Source organism: Sciurus vulgaris (genome assembly GCF_902686455.1).
Source record: "Sciurus vulgaris genome assembly, chromosome: 4".
Taxonomy (NCBI): Eukaryota; Metazoa; Chordata; class Mammalia; order Rodentia; family Sciuridae; genus Sciurus; species Sciurus vulgaris.
The window spans coordinates 100,920,666-100,942,406 of NC_136464.1; the positions used below are offsets into that span (position 1 = coordinate 100,920,666).

Sequence of the window (21,741 nt, forward strand, 5' to 3'; positions counted from 1 at the left end):
GATTTGGTAAAAGAAAAGGATCATCAATTTTATCATTCTTACAACATTATACTGGAAATTCTATCCAGGACAAATAAGCAATCAAATAAATAAAAAGTGTTCTGTTTAGAAAAGTAGAACTAGAGATCCAAGATGGTGGACTAGAGGGAGGCTGCGTTCCTTGTCACTCCGTAACGCCGGATTCAAGCAGAGGATATCTGTTTCTCGGTGAGGCAGTTTTTGCTGCTTATCGATCCCCTGGTATTTATCCATTTGTCTGCTGTGATGACCTACAGTCTGCCAGCATATCGACGCCTTTTTTGAGAGCAGATTGCTCACTGTCAGGCATCTATCATCCGCCATTTGCCTGCCTCTCGCTGGTCCATCGCCTGCCTTACTCTTATCCATCACCCAACTCTCAAGGTTCACCTCCCGATCGTCCGACAACAGTCAGCAAACTGATCGCCAACTGCCAGTGGAGCACCAGCTGCCTGCTGCTGCCTGGAAATTCACTGTTACAGTACCTGCAGGTTTGATTACACATGGCTGCCACCATTTTGAGACAATAGCCAAGCCCCGTAGGACCCCTGGCTGGACTAACTGAGCCCCCTCTCCAGGATCCCTCAGCCCGACCGATCACTACCTGCCTCTGGGGCCCTCACATTGACTGACTGCTCCCTGCTGCCAGGACCCCCAGACCAACTGACTGCGCCCTATCACCGGGACCCCAGATGGACTGATTGCACCCGGCGGCCTCCAGGATTCCACAACCACACCAAACACACAGGAACTCCAGGACCCCTGCCGGACCAACTGCATTCCGTCTCCAGGACCTCCAGCTGACCACATCCACCTCTGAGCTGAAGCTCCCCATTTGCCAACACATTTCAAAGCCAGAGCAGCCATCTTGGATAATCCTGGAAGCCGGAGCTACGATCTTAGGGTGGGGCAAATCCCATCCTGAGACACCTGCAGGAGGCTTGAAGCTCATTGTCAGGTACCTCTCATGCATCAGGCTACTGAACTCTGGGAGGTTTCATTAGTATATGACTGCTATACAGTAGATTTTCTTTTTTCTCCTTTTTTAAAAAAATTAAGTTTTTATTTCTTTACTTTTCTTTCTCTCTTTTCCTTTTGTTTACCTGTTCCCTCAGAGTCTCTTTCTCCCTTTTTTGCATGCTAAAATCCAATTTCTTTTGATTACACTCTCACACTTTCTATTTTCTAGAACATCTGTATATTCTTTTCTTATCCCATTAACAGCCACTTTCTACATCCCTCTGCATCCTCTTTGTACTCCATTAGAAACTGCAGACTTTATTACAAACCTGTTTGTTTTACCGAAGATAATATTTGAACTCACTATGTTTATTATGACAATTTTGTTATGGTCCCCATACGGGCTATTTGGTCTAGGATTGCATAGTGTCTGATTTGGGCACTGCTAATATTGATCTCCCCTTAAAGAAAGGGTTTTGGAAACCTATAGGGCCACTATAAGCCTATAGGGAGAAATCTGCAATACCCCAGAAATGCACTGCTAGAGGGGAAGATACATGAACAATATGAAAAAAACAAGAGAAGAAAATGATCCAAACAAATCTAGATTCTATAGTAATAGAATCCAATGACAGTATGTTAGAAGAAATGTCAGAAAAGGACTTCAGATTATACATGATTAAGATGATTCGTGAAGCAAAGGATGAGATAAGAGAGCAAATGCAGGCAATGAATGATAATACCAATAAGCTGAAAGAGCAAGTGCAGGAAGCAAAAGATCATTTCAACAAAGGGACAGAGATTCTCAAGAAAAAACCAAACGGAAATCCTTGAAATGAAGGAGACAATAAACCAAATAAAAAACTCAATGGAAAGCATCAGCAACAGACTAGACCACTTGGAAGACAGAAACTCAGACAATGAAGACAAAATATTTAATCTTCAAAATAAAGTTGCCCAAACAGAGAAGATAGTAGGAAATCATGAACAGAATCTCCAAGAACTATGGAACATCCTGAAAAGACCAAATTTAAGAATTATTGGGATTGAGAAAGGCACAGAGATACAAACCAAAGGAATGAACAACCTATTCAATGAAATAATATCAGAAAATTTCCCAAACCTGAAGAATGAAATGGAAAATCAAATACAAGAGGCTTACAGAACACCAAATGCACAGAATCACAACAGATCCACACCAAAACACATTATAATGAAAATGTCTAACATTCAAAATAAAGATAGGATTTTGAAGGCTGCGAGAGAAAAGCATCAGATTACATATAGGGGGAGACCAATACAGATAGCAGCTGACTTCTCAACCCAGACTCTAAAAGCTAGAAGGGCCTGGACCAACATATTTCAATCTCTGAAAGAACATGGTTGCCAACCAAGAATCCTATACCCAGCAAAACTAACCTTCAGTTTTGAAGATGAAATAAAATCCCTCCATGATAAACAAAAGTTAAAAGAATTTACAAATAGAAAGCCTGCACTACAGAATGTTCTCAACAAAATATTCCATGAGGAGGAAATGAAAAACAACAATGGAGGTCAGAAAAGGGAGGAACTACCTTAGAGAAAAACCACTCAAACGAGAAACCAAGGCAACTTAAAAACCAAAAATAAGCCAAATGACTGGGAATACAAATTATTTCTCAATAATAACCCTGAATGTTAATGGCCTAAACTCATCAATCAAAAGGCATAGACTGGCAGAATGGATTAAAAAGAAAGACCCAACAATATGCTGCCTGCAAGAGACTCATCTCATCGAAAAAGACATCCACAGATGAAAGGTGAAAGGATGGGAAAAAACCTACCATGTACATGGACTTAGTAAAAAAGCGGGGGTTTCCATCCTTATATCAGATAAAGTGGACTTCAAGCTAAAGTTAGTCAGAAGGGATAAAGAAGGACATTTCATACTGCTTACGGGAACCATAAATCAGGAAGACATAATGATAGTAAATATTTATGCCCCAAACAATGGTGCATCCCTGTACATCAAACAAATCCTTCTAAATTTCAAGAATCACATAGACCACAACACAATAATCCTGGGCGACTTTAACGCACCGCTGTCACCACTAGATAGATCTGCCAAACAAAATCCACCAAAGAAACCATAGAATTCAATAACACAATCAATAACCTAGACTTAATAGACATATATAGAATATTCCATCCATCAACGAGCGGATACACTTTCTTCTCAGCAGCACATGGAACCTTCTCGAAAATAGAACCATGTGTTATGCCACAAAGCAGCCCTTAGGAAATGCAAAAAAATAGAGATACTGCCTTGTGTTCGATCAGATCATAATGGACTGAGAGTAGAAATCAATGACAGAATAAAAAAAGGAAATTACTCCAACACTTGGAGACTAAATAATATGCTATTGAATGAAACATGGATAACAAAAAACATCAGGGAGGAGATTAAAAAATTCTTAGAGGTCAATGAGAATGATGATACAACATATCAAAATCTCTGGGACAATATGAAAGCGGTACTCAGAGGAAAATTCATTGCATGGAGCCCATTCCAGAAAAGAATGAAAAGTCAACAATTAAATGACCTAACATTATAGCTAAAAACCCTAGAAAAAGAAGAACAGAATAACAGCAAAAGTAGTAGACGAATGGAAATAATTAAAATCAGAACTGAAATAAATGAAATTGAAACAAAAGAAACTATTCAAAAAATTGACAAAACAAAAAGTTGGTTCTTTGAGAAAGTAAACAAAATAGACAAACCGTTAGCCACACTAACAAAGAGAAGGAGAGAGTAGACTCAAATTACTAAAATATATAATGCAAAAGGAAATATCACAACAGACACCACTGAGACACAGAACATAATGAGAAGCTACTTTGAAAATCTGTTTTCCAACAAAGTAGAAACTGCCGAAGACATTGACAAATTTCTAGAGACATATGCTCCTCCCAAACTGAACCAGGAGGACATACATGATTTAAACAGATCAATATCAAGCAATGAAATAGAAGAAGCCATTAAAAATCTACCATCCAAGAAAAGCCCAGGACCAGACGGATTCTCAGCCAAGTTCTACAACCTTCAAAGAAGAACTCATTCCAATACTTCTCAAAGTATTCCAGGAAATAGAAAAGGAGGGTACCCTACCAAACTCATTCTGTGAAGCTAATATCACCCTCATACCCAAACCAGGAAAAGACACATCAGGGAAAGAAAATTTGAGACCCATATCCTTGATGAATATAGATGCAAAGATCCTTAACAAAATATTGGCAAACCGTATCTGAAAACATATTGAGAAAATTGTGCACCACAATCAAGTGGGGTTTATCCCTGGGATGCAAGGATGGTCCAACATTCGTAAATCAATAAACGTAATACATCATGTCAATAGACATAAGGAGAAGAATCATATGGTTATTTCAATTGATACAGAAAAAGCGTTCGACAAAATACAACACCCTTTCATGCTCAAAACACTAGAAAAAATAGGGATAGTAGGAACATACCTGAACATTGTAAAGGCTATTTATGTTAAGCCCATGGCCAACATCATTCTTAATGGAGAAAAACTGAAACCATTCCTTTTAAAAATGGGAACAAGACAGGGTTGTCCTCTTTCACCACTTCTATTCAACATTTTCCTTGAAACTCTAGCCAGAGCAATTAGGCAGACTAAAGAAATTAAAGGGATACGAATAGGAAAAGAGGAACTTAAGCTGTCACTTAAGTGCGCATGACATGATTCTATATTTAGAGGATCCAAAAACCTCCTCCAGAAAACGTCTAGACCTCATCAATGAATTCAGCAATGTAGCAGGCTATAAAATCAACACTCATAAATCTAAAGCATTTTTATATGCAAGCGACGAAACAGCTGAAAGGGAAATGAGGAAAACAACTCCATTTACAATAGCCTCAAAAAAAATAAAATACTTGGGCATCCATCTAACCAAAGAGGTAAAAGATCTCTACAATGAAAACTACAAAACATTGAAGAAAGAAATTAAGGAAGACCTTAGAAGATGGAAAGTTCTCCCATGTTCTTGGATAGGCAGAATTAATATTGTCAAAATGGCCATACTACCAAAAGTGCTATACAGATTCAATGCAATTCCAACTAAAATCCCAATGACGTACCTTACAGAAATAGAGCAAGCAGTCATGAAATTCATCTGGAATAATAAGAAGCCCAGAATAACTAAAGCAATCCTTAGCAGGAAGAATGAAACGGGATATCGCAATACCAGAACTTCAACTATACTACAAAGCAATAGTAACAAAAACAGCATGGTATTGGTACCAAAATAGACAGGTAGATCAATGGTACAGAATAGAAGACAGGGACACAAACCCAAATAAATACAATTTTCTCCTACTAGACAAAGGTGCCAAAAATATGCAATGGAAAAAAGATAACCTCTTCAACAAATAGTGTTGGGAAAACTGGAAATCCATATGCAGGAGAATGAAACTAAACCCCTATCTCTCACCCTGCACAAAAATCAATTCACAATGGATCAAGGACCTCGAAATCAGACCACAGACCCTGCATCTTATAGAAGAAAAAGTAGGTCCAAATCTTCACCTTGTTGGCTTAGGAGCAGACTTCCTTAACAGGACTCCCATAGCACAAGAAATAAAAGCAAGAGTCAATAACTGGGATAGATTCAAACTAAATAGCTTTCTCTCAGCAAAGGAAACTATCAGCAATGCGAAGAGAGAGCCTACAGAGTGGGAGAATATCTTTGCCAATCATACTTCAGATAGAGCACTAATTTCCAGAATCTATAAAGAACTCAAAAAACTCTACACCAAGAATACAAATAACCCAATCAACAAATGGGCTAAGGAGATGAACAGACACTTCACCGAAGAAGATCTACAAGCAATCAACAAACATATGAAAAAATGTTCGCCATCCTTAGTAATAAGAGAAATGCAAATCAAAACTACACTAAGATTCCATCTCACCCCAATTAGAATGGCGATTATCAAGAATACCAGCAACAATAGGTGTTGGAGAGGATGTGGGGAAAAATGTACACTCATACACTGATGGTGGGGCTGAAAATTAGTGCAGACATTCTGGAAAGCAGTATGGAGATTCCTTCGAAAACTTGGAATGAACCTACCATGTGACTCAGCTATCCCACTCCTCGGCCTATACCCAAAGGACTTAAAATCAGCATACTACAGAGATACAGCCACATCAATATTCATAGCTGCTCAATTCACAATAGCCAGACTATGGAACCAACCTAGATGCCCTTCGAGTGATGAATGGATAAAGAAACTGTGGTATATATATACAATGGAATATTACTCAGCCATAAAGAATGATAAAATTATGGCATTTGCAGGCAAATGGATGAATTTGGAGAATATCATGCTAGGTGAGATAAGCCAATCTAAAAAATCCAAAAGATGAATGATCTCACTGATAAGCAGATGATAACACGTAATGAGGGGTGGGAGGGGAGCAAAAATGGAGGAAGGAGGCACTGTATAGAGGGAAAAGAGAGGTGGGAGGGGTGGGGTGGAAGGAAAAAAATAACAGAATGAATCAAACATCATTACTCTATGTAAATGCATGAATATGCAAATGGTATGCTGTTACTCCATGTACAAACAGAAACAACATGTATCCCATTTGTTTACAATAAAAAATTAATAAATAAAAAAGAAAAGTAGAACTGTCATTATTTGCAGATGACATGGTTAGGGGTTAGAAAACTCTAAGGACTTTATAAAAAACAAACCTACTAAAACTAATGAATTTAACAATACCATGTATGTAAGGTCAACATAAAAACAAAAGACCCAGAATAGCCAAAACCACCCTGGGCAGGAAGAGTAATGCAGGAGGTATCACAATACCAGATCTTAAACTCTACTATAGAGCAATAGTAACAAAAATGACATGGTGTGTCTCAAAATAGACAGGTAGACCTAGGTAAAGGAAGACAAGAAGACAAACCCACATAAGCACAGTTATCTCATACTAGACAAAGGTGCCAAAAACTTACAATGGAGAAAAGATAGCCTCTTCAACAAATGGTGCTGGCAAAACTGGAAATCCATATGCAGTAAAATGAAATTAAACCCCTATCTCTCACCCTGGACAAAACTCATCTCAAGATGGATCAAGAATCTAGGAATTAGTCCTGAGACCCTTCACCAAATAGAAGAAAAAGTAGGCCTGAATTTCCATCATGCCAGACTTCCTTAATAAGACGCCCATGGTGCAAGAAATAAAAGCAAGAATCAATAAATGGGATAGAGTCAAACTAGAAAACTTTTTGTCAGCAAAGGAAACAATCAATAATGTGAAAAGAGAGCTTACAGAGTGGGAGAAAATCTTTTCCACACACACTTCAGACAGAGCACTTATCTCCAAAGTTTATAAAGAACTTAAAAAACCTTTACACCAAAAATACAACGACCCAATCAATAAATGGGCTAAGGAACTGGGCAGACACTTCACAGAAGAAGATATATAGGTGACCAACAAATACATGAAAAAGTGGTCATCATCTCTAGTAATTACAGAAATGTAAATTAAAACCACCCTAAGATTTCATCTAACTCCAATTAGAATGGCTATTATCAAGAACACAAGCAAGGGACTGGGGATATAGCTCAGTAGAGTGCTTGCCTTGCAAGCACAAGGTCCTGGGTTTAATCTCCAGCACCACAAAAAAAAAAAAAAAAAAAAATCGGAAAAGAACACAAGCAATTATAACTGTGGGCATGGATGTGGGGAAAAAGGTACACTTATACATTGCTGATGGAGTTGCAAATTGGTGCAGCCACTCTGGAAAGCAGTATGGACATTCCTCAGAAAACTTGGAATGGACCCACCATTTGACCCAGCTATCCCACTCCTCAGTTTATACCCAAAGGACTTAAAATCAGCATACTACAATGATGCAACCATATCAATGTTCATAGCAGCTCAATTCACACTAGCTAGATTGCGGAACCAATGGAGATGCCCTTCGATTGACGAATGGATAAAGAAACTGTGGTATATATACACAATGGAATATTACTCAGTCATAAAGAAGAATAAAATTATGGCATTTGCTGGTAAATGCAGGAAGTTGAAAAATATCATGCTAAGTGAGATAGAACAAACCCAGAAAACCAAAGACTGAATGTTTTCTCTGATAAGTGGATGATGATACATAACGATGGGGTGGCGGGGGAGAAGAATGAAGGAACTTTGGATAGTGTAGAGGAAAATGGGGCTGGAGAGGGTGGGGGAAGGAAAGATAGTAGAATGAGATAGACTGTATTACCCTATGTACATGTATGATTACATGAATGGTGTGAATCTACATTGTGTACAACCATAGAAATGAAAGTTGTATCCTGTTCATGTACAATGAATCAAAATGTAGTCTGTAAAAATTAAAAAAAAAATAAATTAAATTTAAAAAAGTCTTTTGAGAGCCTGAGAAGAGACCTAGCTAACTTGTGCCCACACACTTGGCCCAAGGAAACAAAGAGATAATAAATGTGTACTATTTCAGTTCACTAAATTAAAAAAAAAAAAAAAAATCTCTACATTGAAAACTACCAAGTATTGCTGAGGGCAGTTCAAAATCATTTAAGTAAATAGAAAGATGTAGCATGTTTATAGGTTGGAAGACTTAACATTACAATGTCTATGTTCTTCAAATTATAGATAGATTCAATCCACTTTCTGTAAAATTTCAATTATTTTATAGGAAGAAATTTCTATAACATTTAAAATTTCTGTGTTGTAAACATTTCTTTATTTTTAATTTTTTTGATGCTGCCAATTGAACCCAGGAACTTGCACATGCTAAGCATATGATGTACCGTTGAGCTACCCTAGCCCTAAAAGTTTTTCTATGAATATCTTTTAATTCTATTAAAATTCCTATAAGTTTAATTTTTTGGTAAAAATAAATAAACAGACTCTAAATTTATGTTTCTACATAAAGAATTTAGTCAAAAACAATATTGGAAAAGAGGAACCAAGTTGGAAGAATTATGCTTTCTATTTTTAAGACATATAATAAAAAGTTACAAATTTAAGGTATAGATAAATATATCTTTGGAACAGAATATAAAAGTCAGAACAGAATCTAATATAAGCATCAATTAGTTTTTGACAAAGCTGACAAAACATTTTGTTTCTCAAAAATAGAGAATGGAAAGTCTCTTCAGCAAATTGTGGTGGAACAAGTATATAGTTGTATGGGGAAAAATTCAAATTCTAGCTAATAAAAAATAATACTAGATAGACTGTAGAATTAATCATGAAAGCTAGAATTGTCAATCTCCTATTAAACAATATAAGAGAATACCTTCCAACTTTGGGATAGACAAAAATTTCTCCTAGAGAACACAAAATGCATTTAATAATAATAAATTGATTTTCATCAAAATTATGTGTCTGAGTCAATACATTAAAAAGTGGTCAATAATCCCTAGTCAAAAGGAAAATGCAAATTAAATTGCAATGAGATACCACTTCACACATAGCTTAAAGATCTAAAATCAAGAGCCTTTTAATACCAAAATTTTAGAAAATATGAATTAACCAGAACATTCATACATAGCTTGAGGAATTGTGAAATGGCACAGGGACTTTGGAAAACTAGCACTTTGTCACTAAGCTAAGCATCCATCTCCCACATGGTCCAGCAATCTCACTTTGGGGTATTTACCCAAAAGAAAGAAAAACATATGCCCACAAGGGGACTTTACAAAAATGTTTACAGAGGCCTTATTCATGAAACTCTCAAACTGGACGTAGCCCCAAAGTTGGTGCATGGCAAAATGAATAGTCAGATTGTGGTGTGGTGTACCCACACAGTAAAATGCTACTTCGCAGAAAAAGAAAATGACTGATAACATTCAATGACGTAGATGAGTTTCAAATATGTTATGTTGAATAACAGGTGTAGAATATAAATGAGAACATACTCTATGATTCCATTTTTATGTCCTTCAAGAACAGACAAAGCAAACATAGTGAGGAAAGAAAATGTCTGCTCCTAGGGGAAGGGCTGACTCACTGGGGGATGAAGGAACTTTCCAGGTGATGGGAATGTTCTGTGTCTGGTTTGGGGTTATAGTTACATGGGTGCGTACAGTAGTCCCCTCTCATCTGTGTTTTTGCTTTCCACAGGTTCAGTTACCAATGTCAACTGAAATCCAAAAATATGAATGGAAAATTTCATAAATAGGCAATTCAAAAGTTTTAAGAAACATATTATAGTATATTGTTATAATCATTCCATTTTATTAGTAGTATTGTTCATCTCTTATTGTTGCCGATATTCATAAATTAAACCTTATTATAGATACGTATGTATAGGAAAACATATATATAATTCACACACACACACATATATATATATATATATATACATATGTACTTAGTGACCTCCAGCATTCTTTTCTGTATAAAGTATTTTCAAATCTCTTGATCATTTTTATTGGATTATTTGTGTATTTTTCATCATTGACTTGCAATAATTCTTCATATCCTCTGGACACTAGGCCTTTTTTAGGTACTGTATAGGTATTGCAAACAATTTATTTTGGCCTATGATTTTCTTAACAGTGTGTTTATGAGCAGAGATTTATACTTTTTATGAAAACCAATTCATTTTATATATGATATATGCATATATTATATATATAATAAATTAGCATATTAGTATATATACACATATATAGATTAAATGTGGTTTTAGGCATCCACTGGAAGTCTTGTAACATATCCCTTCCATGGATGAGGATATATAGCTCTTGAGGCTCCTTGAAGTGTACACTGAAGATGTGTACCTTTTATTTTATATAAACTATGCTTCACTATATACATTATAAAATCCCCTTTCTCTTTCCTTCTTTCCTTCCTTCCATCCATCCGATTCTCTATTAATCTATATTTATGTATTTAGACCAGTTCTGACAAAATAATAAAGAAAATGCAGTATATTTTAAGAGATGTTTGACTGTGATTGACTTATACTCCCTAGTATCACAGGATGGATACTAGTAAACACCTTGGTAGGAGACGGACTTCAGTGTAAATTCTGTTCTGACTGCTTACTAATTCTTTCTTTCAGAAAGTGACATAAACCTTTTTAGCCACAGCTTTCTCACCTGTGGAGTATGAATGCCTCCCTTCCAGAGTTGTTTTGAGGAGGAAAGAAGAAAATGCCTATGGGAACAGTCCTGGGTCTGTATGTAGCGATGTTCAGCGATGGTGGTGTGGTTGAAGAGGTAGTGAGAACAGCAGTTTTAGAGTTGTGTTTGGGTCTGTGCTATAGTTTGTCCCCCAAAGGCTTGGCCCTCAGCCTGCTGCTATTGGGAAGTGGTGGAACCTCAGGAGGCAGGCCTCATGGGAGGTTTGAGGTCACTGGGGGTGTGCCTTTGAAGGAATTGTGAGGCAGTGGTCTCTTTCTCTCTCCATTTTGTTTCCAGCCTTGAAATGAACAGTTTGCTAAATCATGTGTTTCTGCTGTGATGTGCTGCCTCACCATGAGAGACCTAAAAGCAATGAATCTGTCTAATTATGGACTGGAATCTCCAAAACTCTGAGCCAAAATAAACATTCTCTTTTTATAAGTTAATTTATCTCAGGTATTTTTTTGTAGCAATGGAAATCTAACACAATGTGTATTACCTCTGCCTAGGACATTCTGCTCTATACCCCTTTTTAGTTTCCTAGTGATATTTTACTCATGGAAACACAGCTCAAATAGTCTTGTCTTTTCTCTGCCTTCTTTCTACTCCCAGGAAAAGGCAGGCTTAGATTCTTCCCCACAATTTCTAGAATACAAATCTCTCTGTCCATGATGAGCTGTTTCAGCAATATTTTCTCATTAGATGTGAGCATCTCTGCTCAGAGATGGGAACATCTTTCTGCTTTGGTGCTCTTCTAATTGTTGTGGGAAAAAATACATATTTGTGAAGTTTAATTGAATGCAAAAATCTTAAATGTGCTTCTTGGGGTCAGTCAAGCCACTCCTGGTTAACTGGGGTTGTCTAATATCATCAAAATTGTCCAGTGTTCTATGTTCTGGTCATCTTTAATTACAATTCACATATATATAAGAATGAGAGCCCTCCTTAACTAAGGAATTGTCTTCTCTAAACATTTATATTATTATATATAGCTATTTCTCACAGAAAAAGTGAAGTATGACTAATCATTTCCTTAATAAATCATACTTCATGTTTTCTGTGACAAATAGAAAAATACATATGAAGGATTTATTTTAATACATGTTGTAGTAAATGTAAGAAACCCACGAAAACCACGCTGGACATGGGAAATCCATAAGGGAGTTTATTAAGCAAACAAAGTGTCTCCCTGCAGGGTAAGAGAGAAAATGAGAGGAAAAGAGAGGGTGCACGCTAGAGAGAGTGGAAAAGCGAGGAGGAGAGAGAAAAGAAAGTGAGCAGGAGAGAGAAAGCAAGAGAAAAGATGGCGGGGGAACTATCCTTAAGCAGTTGAATTCCGCCGGGCTAACAGGGGACAATGAAGGAGAAGGATACTTGCAAGCTGACTGACGAACCAATAGCTAGCTAGGATGTTCACAGACTGACAAGTAGTGGGAGGCAGGGAAATGGCTGCAGCGGAAAGGGCAGGGGAGCAGCTTTCAGACTGACAAGCTAGGTTGTGACACACGTAAAGGGTTGGGAGCAGCTTTGTATTACAGTAAATCTATTGATAGCTTTGGGTAATTTTTGATACCTTCTACATTTATATTGTGAAGCTAAGTTTTTATAAGAGGTAATATTACCTTGAAGAATTTTCGAAAAGGTAAATTCCTTATTGTTTGCAATAGACTCAAAGTAGAACTACAAATATCTGTGAGAATTTCTCCAACAAAGTTGAACTTTGTAGAGACTTTTGCTAGTTATTAAGTGGCCACATAATTGTTATGCACACACCACTGCTTGAGGGTGATGTTTTTCTCTATACTTCTAAGCAAATTCGAGAAAGATCTTACTTAAAATGAAAATGTCAATCATGAAAATAATATATGACTTTAAAAATGAATATTATTAACCTACATGTAAAGTTTGTATTGGCTTCAGTTTCATACCTGCAATTGCCGTCACCTTAGGGTGATGGCCCAACAAGCTCTCACTGAACACAGAAGTGCTGATTTCAAGTTGGAAAAACACCTTACACTATTGTGTCATTCCAAGACGATTAAAGAGACAGTGGCCCATATCTTGCCCAACATTCTCCAAACAAGAAAGTGTGTGGAAGGGCAGACTGCAGATGATGTGATTGACATGCAGCACTTCATTAAGGTACTGAAAATCTAGAAGGTCCTTCCTGGGTTTAATTGAGCACTGGCTTAAAGATCCTGTGATAAAATTCTTCTGACCCTTTGTGAAAGTCGAGTGTCTCTCCTGAGAATGGCATAGATGAGATTGATCTCCATGGCTCCAGGTTGCACACTGCTCTGGGAATTCCTTACCCATGGAAATCAGATCATTCCGCATGTTCTTATTTTATTGATTACTTACTATTTATTGCATGGGTTGTGTTATATGAAGACTGGTACATGAAGGTCATAGTGAGAGACAGCTCAGAGCCTTTAGAAATAGTGACCATAACTAATGTGAAAATTAGAAAAGGCTGCAACTTAACTGTTACTTAGTAGATGCAGAGGACCCAGAGGATCAGACTAGAGGGAACTTCTGACTCTGTGCCAGACTCATTCTGCCATATGGGTTTCCTCCTTGCAAGCTATTTATCTCACATCTTCACTGAGTTTCGAGATGAAAAATATCATTCCTTTGAACATGGAGAAAGCACACAACTAAAGTAGGAAAATGGTGATTTCTTTTAATAAAAGAGTAAGTCAGAGTAAATCGTTTTTAATATGAGGTTTCTATTTCCCAATTAATTTCATTAGTCTCCTTGGTTCAGGCTTACCAAAACGGCACAGCCTTTAAAGCAAGGAAGCCACTTTCCTCCCAAGTAGGAAGGCATGCTGGCTCACATCCAACTTGGGGAATTACATGTTGTTGCCTACCTCGATTCTCCCTGCTGCTCCAATTAGTCACTAAGAGAGTTTTTATTCCCAGCCCCAAGCAAGGACAGGGCTTGCTCTGCTGCTGTGAGGCAGCAAGTTCTCACCCTAGGGCAATCGCCCAGCAGGCCCCCACTGAGCACATAAGTACTGATCTTAAGCTGGTGAAACCTCTCCTGCCTATGTCATTTCAAGATGATTAAAAAGTAGTGGCACCCTCCCACTCTGTCCTTATTAAATCACTTCTACAGGGATGGAAGGTCAACCCCAGAAGGCTGTTGCCATCTTCCCTCATTGCTCACCTTGTGTTCTGTCTCAACATTATTCCTATTGGTTAATCAGCCAGCCACAAAGTTGTAATGAAAATCTTTAGAAGTGCTGGAAACTCCAAAAGATCTGGATAAGAGGTCCTGGCTAAAAGAGGAGAATTGTGCTCCAATTTCTTTCACATCAAGTATTTGAACACTGTGTGAGTGTCTGGGCTCTGAGACCCGGGAGAGCCATTGCTTAGCAGCTGAGTGGTATGCAAAATGCAGTCTTGGTGCTGTGGGCCTGGGACAGGCCCAGGACAGTATGGATGCTCAGCATTAAAGACAACTCTGAGGTATCTATTTCTCCAGGGAAGACCATCTCAGTTTGGCAATCAGGCATGTATTCTGGGAGTTAAGGGCTTCAGAGAAGTCCTGTCCATTTGAAAAAGGAATAATCAGAAGGGAAGGGGGAGCAACTGGAGGTTTGGATCAGGCTGAAGTCAAAGCTTGGATTCTAGACCTGATTGATCAAGTGAAAGAGCATTAAGTTGAATTTTCTGCAAGAAGCAGAGGAGAAAATGAGACTAAAGTACTCTGAATGGTCTAACAAATGAGCTGAAAGGAGAAAATAAAAACCCAGATTTAGATCTACACTATAGTGGGAAAACAAATCTGACATATATACGTGTGTGTGTGTGTGTGTGTGTGTGTGTGTGTGTGTATCTCCAGAAATGGGTTGACATTGTCAGAATGACCAAAGGCATTTGAATTGATAGTGATTTTAAAAAGTGAAAAATTTAATTAAAGACTGTATCACCCTCCAAAGTCATATACTTTTTTCTTTTTTTTTCTGGGGAAGACTTTGAATGACCAAATGTTATGGTTTGGTTATGAGGCGTCTTCCAAAAGCTCATGTGTGAGACAATGCAAGAAGATTCAGAGGAAGAAATGATTGGGTCACGAAAGCCTTAACCCAATCAGTGAATCGATCACCTGATGGGATTAATTGTGTGGTGACTGAAGGCAGGTGGGTGTAACTAGAGGAGGTGGGGCATTGGGGGCATGGCTTTGGGGGTATATATATTTGTGTCTGACAAGTAGAGATCTCTGTCTCTCTGCTTCCTGATCATGTGAGCTGCTGCCCTCTGCCACACTCTTCCACCATGATGTTCTGCCTCACCTTGAGCCCTGAGGAATGGAACCAGCTGTCTGTGGACTGAGACCTCTGAAATTGTGAGCCCTCAAATAAACTTTGCTTCCCCTAAAATTGTTCTGGGTAGATCTTTTAGTCACAGCAGTGAAAAAACTGACTAAAATGCCAAAGATTATGGCAGCCATTCTGTTTTGAGTCAGTTTGTGATTAAATGACTTAAAATGGATTTTATTCATATGAGTTTCCAACCTATCTCAGGTTTTAATAAACCTTCTTGGGGGGTTTCCTCCTCTCATTCCCACAGAGCACATTCAGTCCATTTGGTCACAGGATAGTGGCGATGAGTCAGGGGATTGTGGCTGTCTACTTTGGATATGGCAAACGTTCTTGTGGCTCTGATAAGATCCCACAGAGGAAATCAGAGTAGTTTACAATTTGCTATATTTGGTTCAAAGAGGTTTTGGCAGACCTTTTGAGATCTGTTTACTTGGGTTCACCTTCCTTTGCCTTTCTTTAAAAATGTGAAAATAACTTGGAAATTCCACTGCTGATTCAACTGCTGCAGGGGTGCTCACTGTTTCCATCTGAGCCTGTCAGGTAAGTGTACTTCCCAGCTCCTTCTTAGTCTATGGGACTATGCCATTGTGGATCAGTCCCTGAGAAGGCAGAAGAGGTAACAGTGAAAACTGGAATTGACTTGATACCTTGTGACTACAGCAATCCACAGGCACACTTAAATCAATTCCCGCTAGGTTTAGGGTATTGTGCAAGATACGAAGATGTACAGTCACATACAGATACTTACATTTCACTCAATGATGGTCTACATGTTAATGGCCCCAGAAGATTATAACAGAGTTCGAAAATTCCTTCCACCCAGTGACATCTCAGCTGTCATAATGTGGTAGCACAACACGTTACTCACTTTGCTTGTATAAACAAAATTACTGTGCTGCCAGTTGTATAAACACATCGCACATACAATTATGCACAGTACAGTAGACTTCATAATAAACAACCATGTTACTGGTTTATGCTATGATTGTATTCTACTTTTTATTGTTATTTTAGAGTATATTCCTTTTACTTATAAAAATGTTTAATATATACGGTAGGCTGGGTTATGCTGACAGCAGCCTCATAGTCTCACATGTACTGTGTCTTTTCAATTATGTCAATAGGCCACATTAAGTGATTGACCTAGACCATGTAAGTTTGTATAAATATACTCACACAGCAATGAAAATGCCTAAGCCAGTTCTCAGAACGTGTCCCCTTTGCTAAGAGATGCACAGTGTTATAAATCAGGGTCCTTGCCCTTGAGATACATATAATATGGTTGGAAAGGCTTACTGACACTGAGAAGGACAATCACAGCAGCTGGCTGTGCCAAGTGCGGCCTGAGTGGTATAGATCCTAAGAAGCTATTTAGCTATTTAGCATTTCAAAGGAGAGAGGAGGCACTGTGGTTAGGATGCTTTGAGAAAGACGGAGGGAAGAGGTGGAAGGGCCTCTGTTCTATTTGAACAATCTATTTGTTCTATTTGAATAAGCAGAGAAAGAAGAGGAAGCTGCTCTGGGGTACAGCTGGGCATAAAGAAGGCTGCAAACAGCACGGAGACTCGGGTCAGAAGTAATGAAAAGTGTCATGAGGAGGGAGGGAATGGTTCTTGGAGGTCCTGGAAATCCTTGGTTCCTCCTTCAAAGTCCAGTCCACAGTGAGGGATTATGCAGGGCCATGGTTGAAGGCTGGTACATTTTTTGCCCTGGGTCTGTCAGCCATGGGGGAGCCTATCAAAGATTTTCAGCAGGTGAATGATTCAGCACAATCTTGTGTGTATGGTGTTAGAATGCTAGGTGGGATGCTATCAGGGAGACCTATTAAGGCCTGAGGGCAGTATTTCCAATAATAGCCACGTTGTCAGAGCCTGGTGATCACTATGAACTTGTCACTCATGGAGAACTAGCTTGGTTTCCCTCTGTCCACTCCTGGGAGATATTTGTTTTTTGGGGGTCTATGCTGAGCTCCTTTCTCTCATTTCTAATCTCCCTCTTTTTCTCCTGTGCTCCTCATCAGCCTTGCCCTGGAATCTAAGTTTCTTCACCTCTGGGATGTCCAAAAGGTCATGCCAGGGTAGGTAGTTTCTAGGACTTTAATTTTTTTTTTCCATTTTGAACCCACGTTAGATGAGACTTTAAAAAGAGATGGAAAATATGACAATACGAATAATATGATGAAAATTTGAGTACTAGTGAATTGTGAAAAAAAATAGAAGCCTGGCGATTATGAGCAATTGCATCTTTCACACTGAACAATGTGTTTTCTGATATGTATATTTGTAAATTGCCCATATTCATTAAATGTGCACTCATTTTTTTAATTTTTAAAAATTTTGAATGAAATATTATTTATATTTATTTTTATAATAAGGATCCATTTGTAGTAGGTTCATTTTTTAACAGTAAGAAGCTTCCTCTTGAGTTACTAATTTCAACTAAAATTTACTTAATTGAAAGCAAGTTATTAAGCAATAGTGCAGTGTGTATATATATACATATGTGTGTGTGTGTGTGTGTGTGTGTGTGTGCATGTGCCAAAAGTATGACATACTTAAATGACTGAAGTTTATGAAATTATGCTCTACAATAAGCAGGCTATGTTCTCCTCAGTAGTTGGTATTGATGATGGTGACAATTGACTTCTTTTCTGTTTTGTCAATTAGGCCTGTAGCAAAAATCCGAGAGAATAATGATAGGAATCTGATAGTTCTCACAAGAACTATGTGTCTCACCATCTATATACTCTAAACAGCTGAGGGACAGGGGTTCCATCTCATTGTTTGTGTCTAAAGTATAACCATCTACTACTAGACCTGTGTATATTTTAAGCACTTACTACATTTTTGCTAAATGAATGAATCGGTAGACTTGTGTTGCATTAAGAGTACCTCTAGAGAGTTTCTGTTTGTTTATTCTAGAACTAGCAAGCTATAATTAGATAAATGTCACCAATGTGTCTAACTTGTCATAAGTTTCAAAAGAATTGGATAACTTTGAACAACTTAGTTGTGTTTAGCAGATCTGTGGGGTTTGAATTCCCAAATGCTAACTTGCTGGAGCAGGTGTGAGGAATCATGAATAAAAGGCAAAATTAGGGCTACCTGGAGGATTGAGATTGGCCAGCTCCTACGTATCAAACATTTTCTTTCTTCTTGCACAAGAAAAAGAACCTTGGAAAAGAGACATGGCTGGTTCTCCGTAACTACTGGAAAAAGCATCACACTGAGCCCTGGATGAGAGCCATTATTTCCAGTGGAAACACTGACTCGCAGCACCGTGGCCTATTGTAAAATCTAGTGAAATGTGCATAAAAATCTCGCATCTGGTTTGAGATTTATCTTTGCTACCAAGTCAGTCTGTCTGCATTTTTGACGGCACTCTGTGAAGGCTCTTCATCCAGGGGTGAGGGGCCACCTTAAGAGAAACTCAAAAGGCAAAGAATATTTGGAAGAATTATAGAACATGAGAATTTCTTTTCCTATTACAATGGCTTATTTTAAAATTCTTCTTTAAGCAACTGGTAATAGATTAAAAAAATTATGAGCTTATTGTAATGACTTTCAGGTAGTGTCTTTTTTTTGGACAATAGTGCTTGGCCCTGCTCAAAGTGAAATTCATTAAACTGGGCTTTTATAGTGTGAATGACGTGGAAATGAGCGATACTATAAGAAACAACTTTGCAACTGATGGCATTTGCTGTGCTGATACTATTAAAGGCACTAGTCACTGTTTCTCGGTAAGTTTTATGTGAGGGCCCTTGGAAGAGGGTTAGTTTAATGGAAATGGTGAGAGAAGCCTTGTTCTCTCTGAGGGATGGATTTAATTCTCTATTGAAAAATTCTTTTACAATTATGTTCTCTGTATCTGCTCATAACCCAATTCACCATCGATTAGGAGCTTATGGCCTTTATAGAGACAGTTTACTTACCTACCTGGTACAGACACTCTAGTCTAATTGAACTTTCCCTAATCCTGATTTTTAAATTTTTAATTTCTATTTTACCATCTTAAGGTGTGTATTACTAGTTGACTGCTACACATAATTTGTGGAATGAGGAGAAGTTTCTGCTGTGCTTGGGTGTTTTATCCAAAGGCAAGAACATTTCCTTGCTTTGTTAAGAAATGCTGAAATCATTTATAAAGATGCATGTAGTTCCCTGAAGTAAAACATGTTAGAATATGTGTGTTCATGGCTTGACTTGGTTGTGAGGCTGTTGAGAACACATTTTAAAGAACTGGACTAAATTCCAAGAAAAATACCATGTAATAATATATCAGCTTCATCAAGGATGCTATCTTGGTGTTGGGGGTGCTTCTCACTGTTTGGGAATGGCAAGTTTGGAAATATCAGCTACAGAACGAGGTCTTGGTGAGGTCCAGAGCCATGTCGGCTGCCCACTATTCCCTGAAGATTCTCTGTTCAGCTCTGATGGAAGTTAGCCCTCCCTCGACTCTGATTCTGTTTCCCAGAACCAATAAAACAAAACAAAACAATAGTTCACTAGAATTAAATTTCAGCTCCTATTATAATTGAAAACTGGTTAAGTTTGTCTATTGGACATCTTTTCTCAGAACTCCAAGGTACTTCAAACTCAACAGTTCAAAATAGAACATCAGTTTACCTCCATGTCATATTCTTTGGTCAGTGTGGAACGTTATCTTCTTTTTTCTTTTCTTCTCCTTCTCCTTCTTCTACCTTCTTTCTGGCACTTGGGATTGAATCCAGGGGGTACTTAATCACTGAGTCACATACCCAGCCCTTTTTAATATTTTATTTACAGACAGGGCCTCACTGAATTGCTGAGGCTAGATTTAACTTGTGATCTTGCTGCCTCAGTCTTCCAAGTCTCTGGGATTACAAGCTTGTACCACCCCACCTAGCTGGTTCTCATCTTTGACACCCTCTTTCCCTCATACCATGGCCATACCTGATTTAATTTCATCTGTTAAATATCTGCAGGTATTCCTAGTTCTCTTCATCTCTAACTCAAAACTACTCTGGTCTAACCTACCATTATCTCTGATCTGGCCCATAAAAATAGTCTCTTAATCTATCTTATTACATCCACCATATTCCTGAAGATTCCCTACTGCAGCCAGAGTCAATTTTCTTCAAATAACCTTGCTTAATATTCCTGAAGACATTGAATCTCTTACTGTACTTTCTAACAGTGGCATAAAGTCCACACCCACCATGGACATTGCAGCTGCCATGAGGGTATTTGGAAAATTAACTTACTACCACGTCATGTAGTTAAAGGAGTTGGGCAAATCTATACACCCATGGAATCACCACTGTGATCAAGGTTCAGAGCATTTTCCTTCACTCTGTATACATTTTCCTTAAGTCCCTTTACTGCCACATCAACTCACCAAGAAGTGATTGATTTGCTCTGTGTAAGAGAGGATTAGTTTTGACTTTTTAAGAATTTCGTGTAAATAGAATGGCACAGTACTTCTTTGTCTCTGGTTTCTTTTGCTCAATATTGCTCCATTTGTTCAACGTTGAGTTTCTTGTGGTACGTATCAGGAGCTCTTTTCTTTATATTGCTGACTAGGATTCCTTTTTATGGATATACTATAATCAGTTAATTCACCTATTTAGAACATATGGAATGATTCCAGTTTGGGGATAATATGAACAAAGGTGTTAAGAACATTTTTGTGTAAGTCATTGCATAGGTAAATGTTTTACTTTTCTTGGTAACATGCTTCAGAGTAGAATTATTTAACTTTAAAAGAGATTGGAATAAGTATAGGATATTGTAGTAGGTAGTAATAAATTGTAAAGTTTATTTCAAAGTGTCCCTATGGGCAGGTGCCATGTTTGTAACAGGTGCACACTTTGTCTCACTATGAGAAATTCCAATAAGGGACTCAACCTCTTCTAAAGTTTCTATACCATTTTCATTCCCACTAGCCATGTATAATTTTTCTGGTCACTCCACATCCTCAGAAATGTGAGGTATTGTTAGTATTTTTTTTAAAAAACTGATCATTCTAGTGGACATGTAGTAGTATTTCATTATTTACTTTGTCTAACCCTGATGATTCATGAAGTTAAACATTTTTTAAAATGATTTTATGGCCATTTGTGCATCTTCTTTTATGAACATGTGTTAGAAACTGCCCATTTTGAAAACTGGATTGTCTCCTTATTAAGTTAAAAAATGTCCCTATATATTCTGGAAACAAGTCTTTTGTCCAATATATGTATTGCAGGTATTTTCTTTCACACTGTGGCTTTCTATT

At 37.8% G+C, this 21,741-nt stretch overlaps 1 long non-coding RNA gene across 1 annotated transcript in view; it reads right to left on the minus strand.

The window, feature by feature from the left end:
• Positions 1-3,696: 3,696 nt before the first annotated feature.
• Positions 3,697-21,741, minus strand: part of LOC306660556 — a 1,243,860-nt gene continuing 1,225,815 nt past the window's right edge. Inside the window, exon 3 of the long non-coding RNA XR_013763668.1 lies at positions 3,697-3,749. This is a non-coding gene — a long non-coding RNA (uncharacterized lncRNA). The remainder of the gene's footprint in view (positions 3,750-21,741) is intronic.